General features: G+C 48.1%; 1 protein-coding gene across 2 annotated transcripts in view; it reads right to left on the reverse strand.

The window, feature by feature from the left end:
* The window catches only part of STK17B (serine/threonine kinase 17b), a 58,607-nt gene extending 58,096 nt beyond the window's left edge, over window positions 1-511 (reverse strand). Inside the window, exon 1 of one of the 2 annotated variants that reach the window (XM_038749506.1) lies at window positions 436-511. The gene's annotated coding sequence lies outside the window, so the exon portion shown is untranslated. The remainder of the gene's footprint in view (window positions 1-435) is intronic. The other variant, XM_038749507.1, reaches the window with a different exon arrangement.
* Window positions 512-6,000: the final 5,489 nt, after the last annotated feature.

The following is a 6,000-nucleotide window of genomic DNA, read 5'->3' on the forward strand; positions in this document are numbered from 1 at the left end:
ATTATGATTATTATGATTATTAAGGGTCTTGTCCTTCCCAAGCGCTCAGTCCAGTGCTCAGCACACAGTAAGCGCCTAATAAATGCCATTATGATTATTATCATTAGTATCATCATTATTATAATTTCTATTATCATTATGATTATCATTATTAAGGATGATTATGATGATGATTATCATTATTATTATTAAGTGACTTGTCCTTCCCAAGGGCTCAACACACAGTAAGCGCTTAATAAATTCCATTATGATTATTATCATTAGTATCATTATTATAATTATTATTGTCATTATGATTGTTCTTATTAAGGATGATTATCATTATGATTGATTATTAAGGGTGTTGTCCTTCCCAAGCGCTCAGTCCAGTGTTCTGCACACAGTAAGCGCTCAATAAATCCGAATGAATGAATGACTGAAAGGGAGGGCACTTACGGAGCGTGCGCGGAGTCCGTTCCGGGTTTTGCAGCAGGCCGCCGGCGGCGGTCCGGCTCCGGCTCCGGCTCCGCGGGCGTCCCGCTCCCGTCCGGGTTTTCGGCTCCGGCTCCGCTCTCGCGCGACCGCTCCGGCCCCGGCTTTCCCCGCGTTTGAAAAGCGCAGCGCCGTCAGCCCGCGTCCCCGCCGCCAGGCCCCGCCCCCTGGGACCCGGCGGCCAATCGGAGGCCGCCTCGCCGAGCCGGGCGGCCAACCGCAGAGCCGGACGGGAGGGGGCGTGTCCGTGGGCGTGGCCTCATAGCGTAGTGGCCAATGAGAGAGGTGGGCGTGGCCCCCTCTCGGAGTAGTCAATGAGAGCGGTGTGGGCGTGGCCCCATCTCGGAGTAGCCAATGAGGGCGTAGTGGGCGGGGCTTAGGAGAAGGCAGCCGTTGACGGGTGGGGGGGCAGACTTCACTTACTCATTCATTCATCCATTCATTCATCCATTCATTCATTCATCCATTCATTTATTCATTCATTCATTTATTCATCCATCCATTCATTCAATCGTCATCATCATCATCATCAATCGTATTTATTGAGCGCTTACTCTCCATCCCCCCGTCTTACCTCCTTCCCTTCCCCACAGCACCTGTATAGATGGATAGATGGTTGTACATATTTATTACTCTATTTATTTATTTATTTATTTATTTTACTTGTACATTTCTATCCTACTTATTTTATTTTGTTGGTATGTTTGGTTTTGTTCTCTGTCTCCCCCTTTTAGACTGTGAGCCCACTGTTGGGTAGGGACTGTCTCTATGTGATGCCAATTTGTACTTCCCAAGCGCTTAGTACAGTGCTCTGCACATAGTAAGCGCTCAATAAATACGATTGATTGATTGATTGATTACTGTGTGCAGCGCACAACAATAACAATGTTGGCATTTGTTAAGTGCTTACTATGTGCAAAGCACTGTTCTAAGCGCTGGGGGGGGATGCAAAGTGATCAGGTTGTCCCATGTGGGGTTCACAGTCTTCATCCCCATTTTACAGATGAGGTAACTGAGGCTCAGAGAAGTGAAGTGACTTGCCCAAGGTCACACAGCAGACATGTGGCGGAGTTGGGATTCGAGCCCATGACCTCTGACTCCAAAGCCCGGGCTCTTTCCACTGGGCCACGCTGCTTCTCTGTACTAAGCGCTTGGGAAGTACAAGTAGGCAACATGTAGGGACAGTCCCTACCCAACAGTGGGCTCAATCGCATTTATTGAGCACTTACTGTGTGCAGAGCACTGTACTAAGCGCTTGGGAAGTACAAGTGGGCGACAACTAGAGATGGTCGCTACCCAACGACGGGCTCACAGTCTAGAAGGGGGAGAGAGACAACGAGACAAAACATGTGGACAGGTGTCAAGTCGTCAGAACAAATTGAATTAAAGCTAAATGCACATCGTTAACCAAATAAATAGAATAGTAAATATATACAAGTAAAATAGAGGATTAAATCATATTGATTGAGCGCTTACTGTGTGCAGAGCACTGGACTAAGCGCTTGGGAAGTACAAGTCGGCAGCATAGAGAGAATCAGCGTGGCTCGGTGGAAAGAGCCCGGGCTTTGGAGTCAAAGGTCATGGGTTCTAATTCCGCCTCCACCACCTGTCAGCTGTGTGACTTTGGGCCAGTCACTTCTCTTCTCTGGGCCTCAGTTCCCTCATCTGAAAAATGGGGGTGAAGACTGTGACCCCCAAGTCGGACAACCTGATCACCTTGTAACCACCCCAGCGGTTAGAACAGTGCTTTGCACATAGTGAGAGCTTCCCAAGCGCTTAGTACAGTGCTCTGCACACAATAAGCACTCAATAAATACGATTGAATGAATGAATGAATAATAAATGTCATCGTTAGTATTATTATAACAAGATGGTCCATACCCAATGATGGGCTCACAGCAGTATTTGTTATTAATAATAATGATGGTATTTGTTAAGCGCTTACTACGTGCCAAGCACTGTTCTAGGTGCTGCGGCAATCAACCAATCAATCAATCATTTATTGAGCACTTACTGTGTGCAGAGCACTGTACTAAGCGCTTGGGAAGTCCACGTTGGCAACATATAGAGACGGTCCCTACCCAACCGTGGGCTCACAATCTAGAAGCGCTTACTATGTGCAATACTATGTACTATTTATTAAGCGCTTACTCTGTGCAAAGCACCGTTCTAAGCGCTGGGGAGGATACAAGGTGATCAGGTTGTCCCCCCGTGGGGCTCCCAGTCTCCATCCCCATTTTCCAGATGAGGTCACTGAGGCCCAGAGAAGTGAAGTGGCTGGCCCAAGGTCACACAGCAGACAAGTGGCAGAGTGGGATTAGAACCCAGATCCTTCGAACTCGCAGACCCAAGGTCTACCCACTACAACACGCAGCTTCTCCGATCAATCTCGCGATCGACGGTATTTATAGAGTGCTTACTGTGTGAATAGCACTGGACTGATAATAACTGTGATATTTGCTGAACGCTTACTGTGTGAATAGCAGTGGACTAAAAATAACTGTGATATTTGCTGAACGCTTACTGTGTGACTAGCAATGGACTAATAATAACTGTGGCATTTGCTGAGCGCTTACTGTGAACCGAGCGCCAGATGCTGAGCGCTTACTTTAATAATAAGAAGAAGATTGATGGCATTTATTAAGAGCTTACTATGTGCAAAGCACTGGGGAGGTTAATAATAATAATAAGGATGGTATTTGTTCAGCGCTTACTATGTGCAATAATATGTTAATGTTTTGTTAATATGTTTTGTTTTGTTCTCTGTCTCCCCCTTCTAGACTGTGAGCCCACTGTTGGGTAGGGACCGTCTCTCGATGTGGCCAACTTGGACTTCCCAAGCGCTTAGTACAGTGCTCTGCACACAGTAAGCGCTCAATAAATACGATTGAATGAATGAATGTGCAAAGCACTGTTCTAAGCGCTGGGGACATACAAGGTGATCACGTTGTCCCACGTGGGGCTCACAGTCTTAATCCCCATTTTCCAGATGAGGGAACTGAGGCCCAGAGAAGTGAAGTGACTGCCCAAAGTCACACAACTGACGATTGGCGGAGCCGGGATTTGAACCCATGACGTCTGACTCCAAAGCCCACGATCAGGCTGTCCCATGGGGGGCTCACAGTCTTCATCCCCATTTTCCAGATGAGGGAACTGAGGCCCAGAGAAGTGAAGTGACTTGCCCAAAGTCACCCAGCTGACAAGCGGCAGAGGTGAGATTTGAACCCATGACCTCCGACTCCAAAGCCCAGGCTCTTTCCACTGAGCCGCACTGCTGGGGTGGATACAAGCAAATGGGGTTGGACACAGTCCCTGTCCCACGTGGGGCTCCCAGTCTTCATCCCCATTTTACAGATGAGGGAACTGAGGCCCAGAGAGGTGAAGTGACTTGCCCAAGGGCACACAGCGGACAAGTGGCAGAGTGGAATTCGAACCCAGGACCTTCTGATTCCTAGGCCGGGCTCTAGCCTTGGAGAGAGCACAGTGAAATAGAGTTCGTAGACAGGGTCCCTGCCCACAAGGAGCATCCAGTACAGAGGGAGAGAAGAGAGGGAGGGAGGGAGGGAAGGAGGGAAGAAATAGAGATAATAATAATAATAATAATGGCATTTATTAAGCGCTTACTATGTACAAAGCACTGTTCTAAGCGCTGGGGAGGCTATAAGGTGATCAGGTTGTCCCACGGGGGGCTCACGGTCTTCACCCCCATTTTCCAGATGAGGTAACTGAGGCCCAGAGAAGTGAAGTGACTTGCCCAAAGTCATGCAGCTGACAGTTGGTGGAGCAGAATTTGAACCCACGACCTCTGACTCCAAAGCCCGGGCTCTTTCCACTGAGCCATGCTGCTTCTCAAGAGATGGAGATGGAAAAGAGATGGAGGATGGAAGCAAGGAAGTGGGAAGAAGGACAGAGTGAGGAGGCAGGGAAGAGGGAAAGACAAGGAGAACGAGGAGGGTGAAAGAAAAGATGGAGGATGGAAGAAGGGAAAGGAGAAGAAGGAGAGAATGAGGAGGCCGGGAAGAAGGAAAGACAAGGAAAGTGAGGAGGGGGAAAGAAAAGGTGGAAGAAAGGAAGGGGGAAGAAGGAGAGAATGAGGAAGGAGGGAAGTGAGAAAGACAAGAACAGTGAGGGAGAGGGAAAGAAAAGGTGGAAGAAAGGAAGGGAGAAGGAGAGAATGAGGGAGGGAGGAATGGGGGAAAGATAAGAGTGAGGGGGGGAAGAAAAGATGGAAGAAAGGAAGGGGGAAGAAGGAGAGAGTGAGGAGGCCGGGGAGAAGGAAAGACAAGGAGAGTGAGGAGGGGGAAAGAAAAGGTGGAAGAAAGGAAGGGAGAAGGAGAGAATGAGGGAGGGAAGAGGGAAAGACAAGAGGAGTGAGGAGGGGGAAATAAGATGGAAGAAAGGAAGGGGGAAGAAAGAGAGAAAGGGAGGGAGGGAAGAGGGAAAGACAAGAAAAGTGAGGAGGGGAAAGATGAGATGGAAGAAAGGGAGAAGAAGGAGAGAATGAGGAGGAAGGGAAGAGAGAAAGACAAGGAGAGGGAGGAGGGGGAAAGAAAAGATGGAAGATGGATAAAAGGAAGGGGATAGGAGGAGAGAATGAGGAGGAAGGGATGAGGGGAAGATGAGGGGAAAAGAAAAGATGGAGGATGGAAGAAAGGAAGGGGGAAGGAGAGAATGAGAAGGCCGGGGAAAAGGAAAGACAAGGAGAGTGAGGAAGGGGGAAAGAAAAGATGGAAGAAAGGAAGGGGGAAGAAGAAGAGAATGAGGAAGGAGGGAAGAGAGAAAGACAAGAAGGGTGAGGAGGGGAAAAGAAAAAGTGGAAAAAGGAAGGGAGAAGAAGGAGAGAATAAGGAGAGTGAGGAGGGGAAATGATAAGATGGAAGATGGAAAAAAGGAAGGGAAAAGGAGAGAATGAGGAGGGAGGAATGAGGGAAAGACAAAGGGAGCGAGGAGGGGGAAAGAAAAGATGGAGGATGGAAGAAAGGAAGGGAGAGGAAGGAGAGAATGAGGAGGCTGGGAAGAAGGAGCAGAAGAAGCTCAGTGGAAAGAGCCCGGGCTTTGGAGTCAGAGGTCATGGGTTCAAATTCCTGCTCTGCCAATTGTCAGCCGGGTGACTTTGGGCAAGTCACTTCACTTCTCTGGGTCTCACTGACCTCATCTGTAAAATGGGGATGAATCAATCAATCAATCAATCGTATTTATTGAGCGCTTACTATGTGCAGAGCACTGTACTAAGCGCTTGGGAAGTACAAATTGGCATCACATAGAGACAGTCCCTACCCGATAGTGGGCTCACAGTCTAAAAGGGGGAGACAGAGAACAGAACCAAACATACCAACAAAATAAAATAAGTAGGATAGAAATGTACAAGTAAAATAAATAAATAAATAAATAAACAGAGTAATAAATATGTACAACCATATATACATATATACAGGTGCTGTGGGGAGGGGAAGGCGGTAAGGCGGGGGGATGGAGAGGGGGACGAGGGGGAGAGGAAAGAAGGGGCTCAATCTGGGAAGGCCTCCTGGA

This window comes from Tachyglossus aculeatus, chromosome 7 (assembly GCF_015852505.1).
Source record: "Tachyglossus aculeatus isolate mTacAcu1 chromosome 7, mTacAcu1.pri, whole genome shotgun sequence".
NCBI lineage: Eukaryota > Metazoa > Chordata > Mammalia > Monotremata > Tachyglossidae > Tachyglossus > Tachyglossus aculeatus.